This window comes from Orcinus orca, chromosome 11 (genome assembly GCF_937001465.1).
Source record: "Orcinus orca chromosome 11, mOrcOrc1.1, whole genome shotgun sequence".
NCBI classification, from domain to species: domain Eukaryota; kingdom Metazoa; phylum Chordata; class Mammalia; order Artiodactyla; family Delphinidae; genus Orcinus; species Orcinus orca.
In genome coordinates, this window is record NC_064569.1 from 76,462,503 (window position 1) to 76,477,847 (window position 15,345).

Genomic DNA, 15,345 nt, shown 5'->3' on the forward strand with positions numbered 1-15,345 from the left:
GGGAACAAATTTCATGGGGCCTTTGGCTCAATTCTGAGAATGCAAATTTAGGGGACAAAGAAAATGTCAGTCTGGTCTTCGTGGTTTGCCCTCCATTTTTTTTGCTTCGTAGAGGTCCTCTCAGTCTTTGGAATTAATATCCACCAATCTCAGGGTACCGTATAATTGAGTAAAAACAGTTACCCCCAAAGTGGCAACAGTAAGAGACTTAGAATTAATACATCTTTGGGGCCAAAATATTCAGCTTGAGTATAATTTGATAAACCCTGGGTATAATTTAAGTAGGCATATGGACACAGAAGGGAAAAAATAAAGTTCTCCAATTATGAAGAAGGGATTCACCCTATGGTACACACTAGAACTAAAATTATGAGGGTGAATTTGGAGACAAAATAGAAACCCCTACTTAAGTTCCAGAGATTTCTTTAGACTTGTCCCTTATTTCTACACACAGACTTATTCAGTGATCTTAAATGTCTATGAAATCTAGTATAGATTTCTATATTTGGCTTCTACTGAAAGAAAAATTTCAAACCTTATACTTTTGACATTTAAAATGTGAACATTATTTAGCCTTAATGAAGAAGGAAGTTCTGCCATTTGCAACAATATGGATGTACCTTGAAGACATTACACTAAGTGAGATAAGCCAGCCACAGAAGGACAAATGCTGAATTATTCCACTTACATAAGGAATCTAAAGTCAAACTTAGAGAAACAGAGAATACAATAGTGGTGTCAGAGGCTGGGAGGAGGGGGATATGGGAAGATGTTGTTCACTGGGTATAACGTTTCAGTTATGCTAGATGAATGCATTCTAGAGATCTGTTACACAACCTAGTGCATATACTTAGCAAGACTCTATCGTGCACTTCAAAATTTGTTAAGTGCACACTTAGATGGGTAGATCTTGTGTTAAGTGTTCTTACCTAGAAAAAACAAACAAGCAAAAACAACAACAAAAGCCCCAAAGGGACACAAGGAAACCTTGGGAGGTGTTGTGCTGGAAGTGTCTGTTACCTTGATTGTCATGAAGGTATCACGGGTGTGTGCATATGTCCAAACTTATCAAAGTGTACACATTAAATATATGCAGTTCTTTGTGTATCAATTCTGTCTCTAATAAAGCTGTTAAAAATTGATACTTGAACAAAAGGAAAAAAATTAGTTACCTGTGAGGTATGATTATCAATATAAAACTAAATTTCCTTCCATTTGTTTATTCAGCAAGCATTTATTGAGAGACTGCTCTGTGCCAGGCACTGCACTAGGCACTGAGGATTCAAAGACTAGTAAGAAATAGTCCGTTCCTGGCCTCATGGAGCAAGGGGAAGTCAGACAAGGCCTCATATCAGGATGATGAAGTATAATGAGTGCTGCTGGGCACTGGGGCAGTGCAGGGGTGGGGTGGGGGTGGGGCAGAAAGAGAAGAGTATGGGTTTGCTCTAGAAAGAATCACAGAGGCCTCTCCACAGGGCTTCTCAAAACATGGCAGCTGGCTTTCCCCGGAGTAAAGGATCCAAGAGACCAAGACAGAAGCCACAGAGTCTCTTACAACTAGTTCAGAAGTTACATACCATCACTCATGCCTTATTCTCTTGGTCACACCCATCAACCCTGTACGGTGTGGGAGGGGACTGCAAAAGGATATGAACACCAGGAATTTGGGGGCTCACGGGGGACTGTCTGGGAGACTAGCTACCTCAGTTCCTAGAAAGAGTCAAAGAAGACAGTCCTGCTTTTTATTAACTGAGCCACCATCCAGTAATCCCCATTAAGGTCTTGATTAAAAGTGAATAAAAGCACATGCCTTAGGCCTTGAGGTCTAAAGAGAACCTCTTACTTCTTCCTGAATCTAAATCTTGGGATCTTAGTACCCTCTAGAAGGATGCATGGAGGAAAGATGACAAAATGACAGAGAAAATAAGGTGACTAATAACTTACCTTCTTAGGCACTTACGTAGAGGAGGTGGAGAGTCAGAGAGAAGGCTGAGTCCTATTGCCCACCCAACTGTATATAATAGAAAAGAAAGAGAACCACTCCTGGGGTGGCAACCCTGCCCCCAATTACAGTTGTCCCTTTGTATCCACAAGGGATTGGTTCCAGGACTCTGCAGATACCGAAATGCATGGATGCTCAGGTCCCTTATGTAAAATGGTGTGTGTTTGCATATAACCTCCTGTATACTTTAAATCATCTCTACTTATAATACCAAATGCAATGTAAATGCTGTGTAAATAATTGCTGGCGAGTGGCAAAGTCAAGTTTGGCTTTTTGCAACTTTATAAAATTTATCTCCAAATATTTTTGGTCCACGGTTGGTTGAATCTGCAGACATGGAACCCATGGATACAGAGGGCTGACTGCACAAGGTTCTATTTCTGATCCCAGACACTGACCAGTCAGATTAGCAACTCCTTTTCCCTTGGGTTGGTGGCAGGGAGGCTAGGAAAAAGCAAGATGGCAGGGAGGAAGGAGTAGAAAATTCCTTTTGTCTGTACTGAAGGTATTGTCATCCCTGTTTTTCATATGAGGAAACTGAGATGTGGAAAGGTTAACTGAAGTTTAGTGAGGCCTAATTCTAAGAAACCATGAATGAAAATCTCAACTTTTAAAATCAGCCATAGTGGTCACATCAGGTCAAAGGTACCATCATTGCTGCTGAACTTGTGATGTACTCCAAAAATTTTTTTTGGCGTTTCTTCTAGGTTATACATTAAAATAACTGAAGACACACATTCAAGAAATAGAAACACAAGAGGGAACTTTGAATCATTTATTGCTGCCTATTCTTTGCAGAGGTAAGGAGACTGACATCTCAAGAGTTAATGGTTGGGAATGGAGGCCAGGTCTTTTATACCCCAGTCTCGTGTTTTCCCTCTGTGGCACTGTGATGGGGTTCCTGAATATATGCTCCCCCTGACGTTTGTTGGAATCTTCCTCTTCCCCAACTGCATGAGAGGCAGGAGAATGTGGTAGAAAGAGCACTGGTCTTAGAAGCCCCAGGTTAAGTCCCAGCTCCATCTTGTGTAAACTTGTGTGATCTGGGCACACTCTCCTCAGTTTCTTCTTCTAAACCATTGGTATAAAAATATTTGCCAACCTCTCAGGATAGTTGTAAGGATGAAAGGAGATACCAGCTGTGAAAAATCTCTGTAGACGCCAGGTACTGGGCGAAGGTAAAGAATCACTTTCGGGAAATCTAAATCTATGCAGTTTCCAACTGCCGAGCTAAGATGGCCACGCCCCCAGCTGCTTATATTTTGCTTCCTCTAGAATTTTTTGACTCTCAACTTTTGCACATTGCACCCCTTCCTCTTTGTCTGATTTTATGTCCCCTGATGGTGGTCCAGCTGAATTCTGGGCCCAGCGTCCAGAGAGGTCAGTGACTCAATTCTGCACCCAGCGTCCAGATGAGGTCCTCCCTCATGTGGGATGGTTTTCCCCCTCCCCAAGGCCACGAGAATGAGCAGAGAGTGTGAGTACTGCTTTGCAGGGAAGAAAGCAAACAACCCTATCATTTAATGGGAGTCTTAAAAGTTTTAGCTGCTTTAGTGAGTAAGGACATTGAGACTGGATGGCAACTGCTCCTACTAACAGTGGAGATTTATTGTCCCAGAAAATCATTTCAATCTGTGGAGATTCCACAGAGACCATTGTATGATCATGGGTATAATTAATAGCAGAACTGTTTGGGAAGGGCATCAACATTTATGCAGTGCCTCCCACACCCAAGGCAGAGAGTGAGGTGTGAGGTTGGTGTCGTTCTTGCTTTGCAGAGGAGAAAGATGAAGTTCAGAGAGGTTAGGTAGTTGGTCCAGGGTCCCAAGCTTGTAAATGGTAGAGTTAATACTTGAATCCAGGTCTTTGCACTTTCTGTAGCGCAGACACCAGGGAGAGTCTGATGCATTCTGAATCATTTACCTGTGTTTGAAAATGAGAGAAATGGTGTGGGGAGATACAATAATTAAAATAGTTTAACCAGTTGCCCATAGTTTGGAAACTTTGGAGAAAGAGGTTAAAATGTAGATTAAACATGGAAAATAAAAACCCCACGCTTCTCCTACCTCTGGACACCAGACATGGATACACTTTTAATAACAGCTGTTTTTCAGACACTGCCATCAGGAGGAGATTTGAAAACCAGGGTCACTGATGAGTGGAGGCTACAGAAGGTCACAACAAAACACAGAGGGCCTCAAACAAGGATTTAAAGGTGTGTCAGTCTGGCAAGAAGAAATTAAGTGAAACTCAGAAAGTTCTCAAATACATAGAAAGAGACTTTGTTTCACAACTTCTATAAACAAACCCCAAAACACGTGGACTTCTAGGAAACAGAGAAGTTATCAAATTGCCAAGGTGTTAATGGTCAGTTCTTGGTGTTGTTAGAGCACAGTCTGACTTGCACACCTGACTGAAATGTTGTCCTTAACAAGCATACGCTTTCTCGCTAGTGATTCTTAATATTTCTGCTACAAGGCAACTCATACATTTGGTAGTCTGATCACTCTGGTCAGAAAAATAAAACTTACTGAGCACATCCTAGGTGCCTGGCTATGACCTAGGTACGGAGGATACAAATGAAAACAGAATATATGCTTTCATGGAGTTTTTAGCCTGATGGGGAAAGCAGTTAAGTCAACAAGGAATTATAACTTGTGCATTATGGTAAGAGCTCGATGAAGGTAGGACAGGGTGCTTGTGGAAATGCAACAGAAGGGGAGCTACCTCAGTCTTAGAAGGTCAGTGAAAGCTTCCTAGAAAAAGTGCCATCTAAGCTGAGACCCCAAGGATGAGTAGGAGTTGATGGGAGTGGATTAGTCAGGGTTCTCCTGAGAAGGAGAACCCACAGGAGGTATACAGAGATGTATATAAGAGGGGAGTTATTATAGGAATTGGCTAACACAGTTATGGAGGCCTAGAAGTCCCACAATCTGTGCTCTGCAAGGTGGAGAACCAGGAAAGCCAGTGGTGTACTTCAGTCTGAGTCCAAAAGCCTGAGACCCAGGGGAGCCAGTGGTGGAAGTCCCAGTCTGAAGATAGATGTCCCCGCTCAAGCAGACAGCAAATTCACCCTTCCTCTATCTTTTTCTTCTATTCAGACCTTCAACCGATTGGAAGGTACCCACCTGCATTGGTGAGGGAGATCTTTACTCAGTCTACTGAGTCAAATGATAATCTCTTCCAGAAACGCTGTCACAGACACAGCCAGAAATAATGTTTTACCACTTACTCCTTAGCCCAGTTAAGCGGACACGTAAAATTAACCATCACAGGGGGTATATATCCTCAGCAGGAGGAACATGTGCAAAGGGGTAGAAGTGAGAAAATAGAATGTGTTTGGGGAACTGAAAAAAATGCAGTTTGGCTGGAGTATTGAGAGTAGAGATGGCTGGAGAGATGGGCAGGGGGCTAACCTTGCCATGCAGGTTAAAGAGTTAGGATTTTCCTAAGAAAAACTGCAAACCATCAAAGGGATTTAAGCATGAGGCTAACATCATGCTTGTGTTCTAGAAAGATCATTATTCTGTATGTATGTGTTTCAGAAAGACCTAAATGGTGATATGGGGCATGAGACTCAGGATGGGGGACAAGACCAGAAGCAGGATAACCAATAGGTGATAATTGTAGTCATCCAGGCCAGAGATGGGCATGGTCTAGTCCACATCACACCATTGGAGGTGGAGAGGCTGGAGAGATCCAAGAGCTTCTTGAGGAGTGAACTGAATCCACAGAAACTTGACACTGATTAAACATGAGAAATGAAACAGGGAAGCAGTCGAGGATGGCTCCCAGGTTTCCAGGAGGTATGAATGGGATTGCCAGCTCCTGAACTAGAACACTGCTGAAGGAGCAGGTTTCAGAGAGGTGTGGGTGAGTTCCATTTTGGAAATTGCTGAGGGAGTGTGCAGGACATCCAAGTGGAGCTATTCAATACAGAGTAGGAACCATGTGTTGGAATCTCAGGACAGAAATCTGAATGAGTTTTGGATTTGGAAGTCATTGGTAAGTGGATGGCCCTTGAATCGAAGGCTGAAATCACATTGGCAAGGCTAGCTCCAGCATCCTGTCTTCAAAGAGGATCTGGAAGCTCCCACTTTTTCTTGATTTTCTTGATCAGACCATGTACATGTAATTAAAACACAACATCCATTCTTATGTCACTTTATGCTTTTGAAAGTAGTCGCCATGTGTCCCTAGGACTGTTGGGTGAAGTACACAGAGAGAAACAATGCACATTTTATATATGTCCAAGGTCATAAAGCGCCACGCACTGAGAGAGCTCAGCTCTGGTTCTGCCAGGGCTCTTTTCACTACCCTGTATAGTCGTTGAAGCCACCTGTCCTGACACTGCATAAAGAATACCCTCAGGCTTCCCTGGTGGTGCAGTGGTTGAGAGTCTGCCTGCCGATGCAGGGGACACGGCTTCATGCCCCAGTCTGGGAAGATCCCACATGCCGCGGAGCGGCTGGGCCCTTGAGCCATGGCCTCTGAGCCTGTGCTCCGCAACGGGAGAGGCCACAACAATGAGAGGCCCGCATGCCGCAAAAAAAAAAAAAAAAAAAGAATACCCTCAATTCACAGACAGCCATGACAGGACTGAAATTCATGATGACCCATAAAAGACCTAAGAGAAGCAAGGGGACAGCCTCTCTACCAGGCTCAGTGGATTTTAGCTTCTGCTGCCCTCACCCCATCACCCTTGTCCACCCTGTGTTGACCTCAGCACAGTTTTAGACTGCCCCTGTCTGCCCACAGCAGGTCTGTGAGGAAGGTCGATGGCTCCATGGCTCCTAAGTCGCTGGATACTTGGCCATTCACCGTTTGTAAGAAGTGGCCCAACGAGCACCCAAATGCTCAAAGGCAGAACCAGAGTGATGCGATAAGACGGAGAGAGATCTGGTAGGTTGGGAATGGGAGAAGGAGGAAGTTTTCCTGATGATCCAGGAAATCATAGTATGTGGAGAAGAGATAAAAAGACAATTTGGGTTTGCAGCTTTGTTTTGGTTTTGTTTCTGAGCAGCGGAATTCTCTTTCCTCAAAGAATTCTTGAACCGGACTCCAATATATCAAATGGTTTAAAAAAAAAAAAAGGAACTGTTCCGATAAAAGCGGGAGCCCTGGGACCTGAGCCAGCCTCCTGGTGGGGGTGGGGGCATCCCACCCCCTTAATACTCACACAGGGCCTTTTAGGCTTCTTGGAACACTTTTGAAAAACAGTAGTTTAGTCCATGCCCCCAGGATGGTGGAAGATACAGAAGAATGAGAGATCGAGCTTTAGAGTCAAACTCCCCTGGTTTGAATCTGGTCGGGCTGCTTATTAGGTGTGTGATTTGGGACAAGTTATTTAAGAGTTCTGAGCCTCAGGTTCATTATCTGTAAAATGCGTGTGGTAAGTACAGAATTGCTGTGACAGTTAAAAGAGAAAAAATATCTAAAGTACTGAGCACTGAGCTCAGCATTTAATATATTCTCAATAATGGAAATTATTATTATTGTTGTTGTTATCAGTTGCCAAACATTTGGATTTTTACAGATTTTCCAAGCTGGAAATTTGGCATTCTTTTAAAAATTAATTTATTTTTATTTATTTTTGTCTGTGTTGGGTCTTCGCTGCTGTGAGCGGGCTTTCTCTAGTTGCGGCGCATGGGCTTCTCATTGTGGTGGCTTCTCTTGTTGTGGAGCACGGGCTCTAGGTGCTTGGGCTTCAGTAGTTGTGGTACACGGGCTTAGTTGCTCCGCGGCCTGTGGAATCGTCCCGGACCAGGACTTGAACCCGTGTCCCCTGCATTGGCAGGAGGATTCTTAACCACTGCACCACAAGGGAAGCCCGAAATTTGGCTTTTTAAAGATAGGCTAGAAATTTGGACTTTTTGGTGAGGCTCTCCCAATTTTTAAGTAATTAATTGAAAACAACAACAACAACAACAAAACTGAGCTAAATAAGATGACCTCCAGCAGTCCACTGGAGACCTCTGGAGTAAATAGTTAATGCATGATTATACATGGTATGTACCATATTAAACATGTATATAGATCCATGTATGGCAGAGGCTGAATTGTCCTGGAGGGGAAGGGACGGGAGCCTGAGCGGCTTGGAGGGAGGAAGAGGCCTCAAGCTGTGCCTGGGTCCATGGGGTGGGGTTGTGGCTTGCTTTCGTCAGTACAGGTTGGACCCTGCCATCCTGCTGTGGGATAGATTCATGTTTCTGGGATGAGGGAACATTTTCTTTCCTGACCTGCCATGGTGATACCAGGATTCACAAAGGAAAGGCTGATCCTCACACTTCCCAGTTGCATTCAACTCAGGAGCTTTTGCGTGGACCCCTCTTTATTTGAAATATTGATATTTTGTTTATCATGTATTTTTTTGCATCAATTTTGACTTTTTTAAAATATTGCATTTAAAATTTTATTTTTAATGGAAACTTCTATTAAGTAGGAAGATATAATATCTTTATTTTATTTTTTATTTTTTGAGACCAGGGATAGTATTTTATTCTTCTTTTTTATACATCCATACTACTTAGCATAGAGCTATACTCTTTTTTTTTCCCAGTGCTATACAGTAGGTCCTTGTTGGTTATCTATTTTAAATACAGCAGTGTGCACAAGGACATAATATCTTTAGTCTTTAATCCATTTTGAGTTTATTTTCTTACATGGTGTGAGAAAGTGGTCCAGTTTTATTCCTTTGCATGTAGCTGTCTAGTTTTTCCAGCATCATGTATTGAAGAGGCTGTCTTCAACATTTTTTTGCCTCCTTTGTCACATATTAATTGACCATATTAGCATTGGTTTATCTCTGGAATGTCAATTCTGTTTCACTGATATATGTGTCCTTTTGGTGCCAGTACCATACTGTTTTGATTACTGTAGCCTTGAAGTATAGTTTGAAATCATGAGCATATAACCTCCAGCTTTGTTCTTCTTTCTCAAGATTGCTTTGGCTATTCATGGTCTTTAGTGATTCCATACAAATTTTAGGATTATTGGTTTTAGTTCTGTGAAAAATGCCATTGGTAGTTTGATAGGGATTGCACTAAATCTGTAGATTGCCTTGGGTGGTATGCAATATTAATTCTTCCAATCCGTGAGCAAGATATCTTTCCATTTGTCTGTGTCATCTTCAGTTTCTTTCATCAATGTCTTATACTTTTCAGAGTACAGGCTTTCACCTCCTTAGTTAGACTTCCTCCTATGTATCTTATTCTTTTTGACGCACTGTAAATCAGATTGTTTTCTTAATTTCTCTTTCTGATAGTTCATTATTAATATATAGAAATGCAACAGATTTCTGTATATTAATTTTGTATCCTGCAACTTTACTGAATTCACTTATTAGTTCTAATAGTTTTTTGATGGAGTCTTTAGTTTTCTCAATAAAGTATCATGTCATCTGCAAACAGTGACAGTTTTACTTAACTTAGATGCCTTTTATTTCTTTTTTTCTCTGATTTTGGTGGCTTGAACTTCTGATACTAGTTTGAATAAAAGTGGTGAGAGTTGGCATCTTTATCTTGTTCCTGACCTTAGAGGAAATGCTTTCAGTTTTTCACCACTGAGTATGATGTTGGCCATGGATTTGTCATATATGGTCTTTATTCTGTTAAGGTATGTTCCCTCTATATACACTTTGTGAAGAGTGTTTGTCAAAAAGCTTTTTCTGCATCTATTGAGGTGATCATATGACTTTTATCTTTCATTTTGTTAATGTGATATATCATATTAATTGATTTGCAGACATTGAGCCATCCTTGCATCCCTGGGATAAATCCCACTTGATCATGTGGTATGATCCTTTTAAAGGAACTCTGTTTGCTAATATTTTGTTGAGAATTTTTGCCTTCATATTCATCAGTAATATTGGCCTATAATTTTCTCTTTTTTTGTGGTGTCTTAGTCTGGTTTTGGATTCAGGGTGATGCTGGCCTTGCAGAATAAGTTTGGAAGCATTCCTTCCTCTTCAATTTTTTGGAATAGTTTGAGAAGGATAGGTATTAACTAATCCTTAAATGTTTGGTAGAATTTGCTTGTGAAGCTATCTCATGCTGGACTTTTGTTGGGTGTTTTTCTTTATTACTAGTTAGATTTCATTACTGGTAATTGGTCTGGTCAGCTGTTTTATTTCTTTCTGATTCAGTCTTGGAGAATTGTATGCTTCTAGGAATTTATGCATTTCTTCTTTTTTTTTTTTTTTTTTTTGCAGTACGCGGGCCTCTCACTGTTCTGGCCTCTCCCATTGCGGAGCACAGGCTCCGGACGCACAGGCTCAGCGGCCATGGCTCACGGGCCCAGCTGCTCCGCAGCATGTGGGATCTTCCTGGACCGGGGCACGAACCCGCGTCCCCTACATCGGCAGGCGGACTCTCAACCACTGCGCCACCAGGGAAGCCCTATGCATTTCTTCTTGATTGTCCAATTTGTTGGCATATAATTGTTCATAGTAATTTCTTATGATCCTCTGTATTTCTGTGATATCTGTTGTAACTTCTTTCTCAGTTCTGATTTTATTGATTGGGCCCTCTCTCTCTCTCTCTCTCTCTCTCTCTCTCTCTCTCTCTCTCTCTCTTTTGATAAGTCTGGCTGAGGTTTGTCAATTTTGTTTATCTTTTCAAAGAACCACCTGTTAGTTTCAGTGATATTTTTTAATTATTTTTTTTAGTCTCTATTTCATTTTTTTCTGCTCTCATCTTTATTATTTCTTTCCTTCACCTAACTTAGTTTTTTTTTTTTCTTTTTCTAGTTCCTTTAGATGTAAGGTTAGGTTGTTTATTTGAGATTTTTTGTTTGTTTGTTTCCTGAGGTAGGCCTGTATCAATATAAACTTCTCTCTTATAACTGTTTTTGCTGTGTCCCATAGATTTTACAATGAGTTTCCATTTTCATTGTCTCAAGATATTTTTTTATTTCCTCTGAGTTCTTCAGTGAGCCATTGGTTTTTTAGTATAGTTTAGACTCCATGTGTTTATGTTTTTTCCAGTTTTTATCTGGTAGTTAATTTCTAGTCTCATACCATTGTGGTCAGAAAAGATGATATGATTTCAGCCTTCTTAAATTTATGGAGCCTTGTTTTGTGGCCTAGCATGTGACCTATCCTTGAGAGTGTTCCATGTGCACTTGATAAGAATGTGTATTCTGCTGCTTTTGGATGGAATGTTCCATATATATATTAAGTCCATCTGATCTAACATGTCACTTAAGGCCAATGTTTCCTTGTCTGGATGACCTGTCCATTGATGTAAGTGGAGTGTTAAAGTCCCATACTATAATTGTGTTACTATTAATTTCTCCCTTTTTAATATTTGCTTTATGTATTTAGGTGTTCTTATGTTGGGTGCATATATATTTATAAGTGTTATATCTTCCTGTTGGATTGATCCCTTTATCATTATGTAGTGCCCTTCTTTGTCTCTTTTTAGAGTCTTTGTTTAAAAATCTGTTGTATCTGATGTAAGTATTGTTACCCCGGCTTTCTTTTCATTTCCATTTTCGTGGAATGTATTTTTCTATTCCCTCACCCTGTGTATGTCTTTAGATCTGAAGTGAGTCTCTTGTAAGCAGCATATATATGGATCTTGGGTTTTTTTTTTAAACCATTCAGCTACTCTATGTCTTTTAATTGGAGCATTTAGTCCATTTACATTTAAAGTAATTATTGATAGGTTGATACTTATTGCCATTTTGTTTTCTGATTGCTTTTTTAGTTCTTCTTTGTTTCTTTCTTCTCTTGCTCTCTTCCTTTGTGGTTTGATGACTGTCTTTAGTGTTATGTTTTGACTCCTTTCTCTTTACTTTTTGTGTATCTATTATAGGTTTTTGGTTTGTGGTTACTAAGAGGTAGGGGTGTGTGTGTGTGTGTGTGTGTGTGTGTGTATGTGTGTATGTGTGTATATATATATATATATTTTAAGTTGACAATCTCTTAAGCTTGTACACATTATAACAGCCATATAATTTTAACTTTTAACCCCCCACCACATTTTATTTTTTTGACATTTTACATGTTTTAATTTTGTGTCTTTCTTCACTTATTGTAGATATAGATGATTTTACTACATTTTTTCCTTTAACCTTCCTACTAGCTTTATAAGTGATTGATCTACTACCTTTTCTATTGTTTGCTTTTACCAGTGAGATATTTCCTTTCATAATTGTCTTATTTCTAAGACGATTGTGGCCTTTTCTTTTCTGCTTAGTGAACTCCATTTAACATTTCTTATAAGGCTGGTTTAGTGGTGGTGAACTCTTTTAGCTTTTGCTTGTCTGTAAAACTTTTTATTGCTCCTTTAATTCTGCATAGACCCCATCTTTATTTGAAATATTGGTATTTTGTTCATCATGGATTATTTTGCATTAATTTTGATTTTTTAAAGTGTTTCATTAAAATATTACTTATCTCAATTTCTGAGTTTTTGGATGTCCCCTTAACCTTTGTGTCCAAGGTGAACACCTCACTTTCTCACCCTAGTCCCTGCCCCAGATCCCAGCCCCAAGTCATGATTTAGTGGATTGTCCGTGTAACAGGCTGTCTGTTGGAGGCAGGTACTCAGCCCTCATAGCTGCTTGAGGGAAGACAATCACCCCACAGAGCAGGTGGATGCTGGGGAATGCAGACCAATTTTGATTGTAGCCAAAGCAAACAGTCTCTAAGAAACAAATCTACTGAAGGATCAAAACATTCCAAAGGCAAACAGGAACAGTTTCCAGAAGATTTATTCTTTTGGATTCCTGGCACTTCTTATGTCTCCAGTTCCTTAGGAAGGAAATGCACAGACTGACTTGTAGGGGATCAACTGTGACTGTCAGCCCCCCAAGCTTACAAACATTTTCCCCCTTTGTTCCATTATGAAAGGTACAGAGATTTGGTTCAGAGGAGCTCAGATGTTAGTGGAGAAAACTGTTTTCCCTTCAGCATCTCTCATCCAAGGCTTCCACAGAATCCCAGCACTGGGTCTGGAACTGCCTGTGGGGCCTGGCCTTGGGCTTCCAGGCAGGGCAAGATCTCAGGTAGCGGTGTCTGTCTGGGAAGCTGCAGGCCTTCTAGCTGCATCTCAGTCAGTGTGGCTTGACCTTCACTCCCCTGGACAGGCAGAGCCGCTAGGCGCATGGTCCCCCTGTGTGGCAGTGTGGCTGCTGGGCAGACTCCGGCAGTGTGCCCACTCTACACAGACCCTTCATGTGGATGTGCTTCATCCACCCCCAGAAATCCCACCTGTCTTGAACTGAAGAGCAAAGCCTGGAAGTTTGACCAAATCAGTAGGAGTTCTAGATGAGCTCAACTGTTTCAGACATAGAAAACAAGAAACTAGTATATTGAACTTCTCCATACCTTCCACCCAACTTAAGAAATGAAGTATTACTGTTACAATCGAAGCGCCCTTAAACAACTTAAATGTCTACCCTTGAGAGAATGGATATGTAAACGGAGGTATGTTCTAAAATATCCTACAGGTAAAACAAAAGAATCAGAGGTATGTGTGTCATCACAGGTAAATCTTAAATATGTTGTTGAGCTTGATTCTTTCCATGGGTGTTTCCTAGGAAACTTGAACTGACTTGCCTGTGAGAGCTCTCAGCTTAGGACAGCAAGCAATCTACTGATCAATCACTTATAAAGCTAGTAGGAAGGTTAAAGGGAAAAAGTAGTAAAATCATCTGTGTCGACTGAGTGTGCCCACTTCCTTCTCTTCCTTTCCTTCCTCCTTCCTTTCCTCTCTTTTTGCCCACTCTCTATTCTATTCTCTTACCTCCTCCAATCTTGGCTTATATTCTTCCTTCCTCTCCTGTTCCTCTCCTTCTTACCCTTTCTTTACTCTTCACGGGAGAAGTCTGGGGTGTGGGTGTAATCACGCAGGGAGGGGTGTGTGTGTGTGTGTGTGGTGAAAGGGGTTAACACCTAGTTTGTACCAGACCATACTGGGTGCTGTGCACACATTATTTCACATGGTCAATCCATTATTGTCCCCATTTTAAGAATGAGAAAACTGAGGCTCAGAGAGGCTGGAAAATGGGCCGAAGTTCTGCACATTGTAAATAGCTGAGCAGAGACTTGAATTCAGGTCAGAATCTGGAATCAGGGCTCCTCCCACTTCCCAGCACACAGCCTACCCTACCCCTCCACCCTTTTCTTCTCTCCTGCCTTTTCTCTCCTTCCCTCCCCAAGTATGTCCCATATCACTTTCTACTACAATTACCAGTATTATTATTATACTTTCTGTTATCCATTTCAAGGATGCCTTAGGTTACTTTGTTTATCTTTTCAAAGATAAACAGTTTATCAAATGCTCTCGTGAACAAGACCTCATTTGGTCCTAACAACCCCTGTGAGGCAGGTGAGGCCAATATTAAGCCCACTCTACAAATGAGAACCAGAACTCAGAGAGGCTGGGAATATGCTGAAAGCCACATAGCCATAGGCTGATCTTCTGTCTCTGACTCTGAATCCTGGCTCCTTTGGTTACCCTGCTTCGCCGAGACCTATGAGTCCATTCAAAGTCAAGTGCTGGTCACCGGGAACACACAATACTTGTGAAACCAGATCCTGTCTTTAAATTTTGATATTTTGTTCATCATGAATTTTTGACATTAATTTTGATTTTTTAGTATTGCATTACAATGTTATTTATATTATTTATTTGATGGCTGGGTTTATTTGGTATCTTTAAATTTTGCACCAGAGGTGATGCCTCACCCTCCTCACCCTAGTCCCAACCCTACCTGTCTTTACCTAGCACAGTAACCCCTCCCTTATCCATGCTTTTGCTTTTCATGGTTTCAGTTACCCACAGACAACCTCAGTCTGAACATGTTAAATGCAAAATCCCAGAAAAAAACAACTCATAAGCTTTAAATTGCATGCCATTTTGAGTCACGTGGTGAAATCTCGCATCTTCCAGCTCCATCCTGCCTGGGACGAGAATCATCCCTTTGTCCAGCGCATCCCACCTGTTAGTCACTTAGTAAGTGTCTTGGTTATCAGATCAATTGTCATAGTATCACAGTGCTTGTGTTCAAGTAACTTTTCTTCTACTTAATAATGGCCCCAAAGCACAAGGGTAGTAATGCTGGCAATTGGGATATTCTCTTCCTGTGCCTAATTTAAAAACAAAACTTTCTTACAGCTATTTACGTGTAGGAAAAAGCATATTATCTATAGTATATAAATATAGTATTATCCGAGGTTTCAGGCATCCCCTGGGGGGTCTTGAAATGTATCCCTCCCGGGTAAGGGGGAACCACTGTGTCAGAATTACACTGTGTTTACTTCTAACAAGGTAAGCATGTGGTAAGAGTCGGTTTTACAACAGTGCTGCTTGGCTGCCTTTTCTGACACTTCCTCA

General features: G+C 41.1%; 1 protein-coding gene and 1 long non-coding RNA gene across 12 annotated transcripts in view; one reads left to right on the forward strand and one right to left on the reverse strand.

Annotated features, from left to right (window-relative positions):
• Positions 1-15,345, reverse strand: part of LOC125960540 (uncharacterized) — a 293,564-nt gene that overhangs the window by 268,642 nt on the left and 9,577 nt on the right. The window lies entirely within an intron of this gene.
• The window catches only part of CRADD (CASP2 and RIPK1 domain containing adaptor with death domain), a 246,893-nt gene that overhangs the window by 220,793 nt on the left and 10,755 nt on the right, over positions 1-15,345 (forward strand). For 9 of the 11 annotated variants that reach the window (XR_007470301.1, XR_007470302.1, XR_007470305.1 and 6 more), the window contains one exon: positions 2,710-2,802. The gene's annotated coding sequence lies outside the window, so the exon portion shown is untranslated. Of the gene's footprint in view, positions 1-2,709; positions 2,803-4,116; positions 8,513-15,345 lie in introns of those variants that run through there. The other 2 variants (XR_007470310.1, XR_007470311.1) reach the window with 1 other exon arrangement.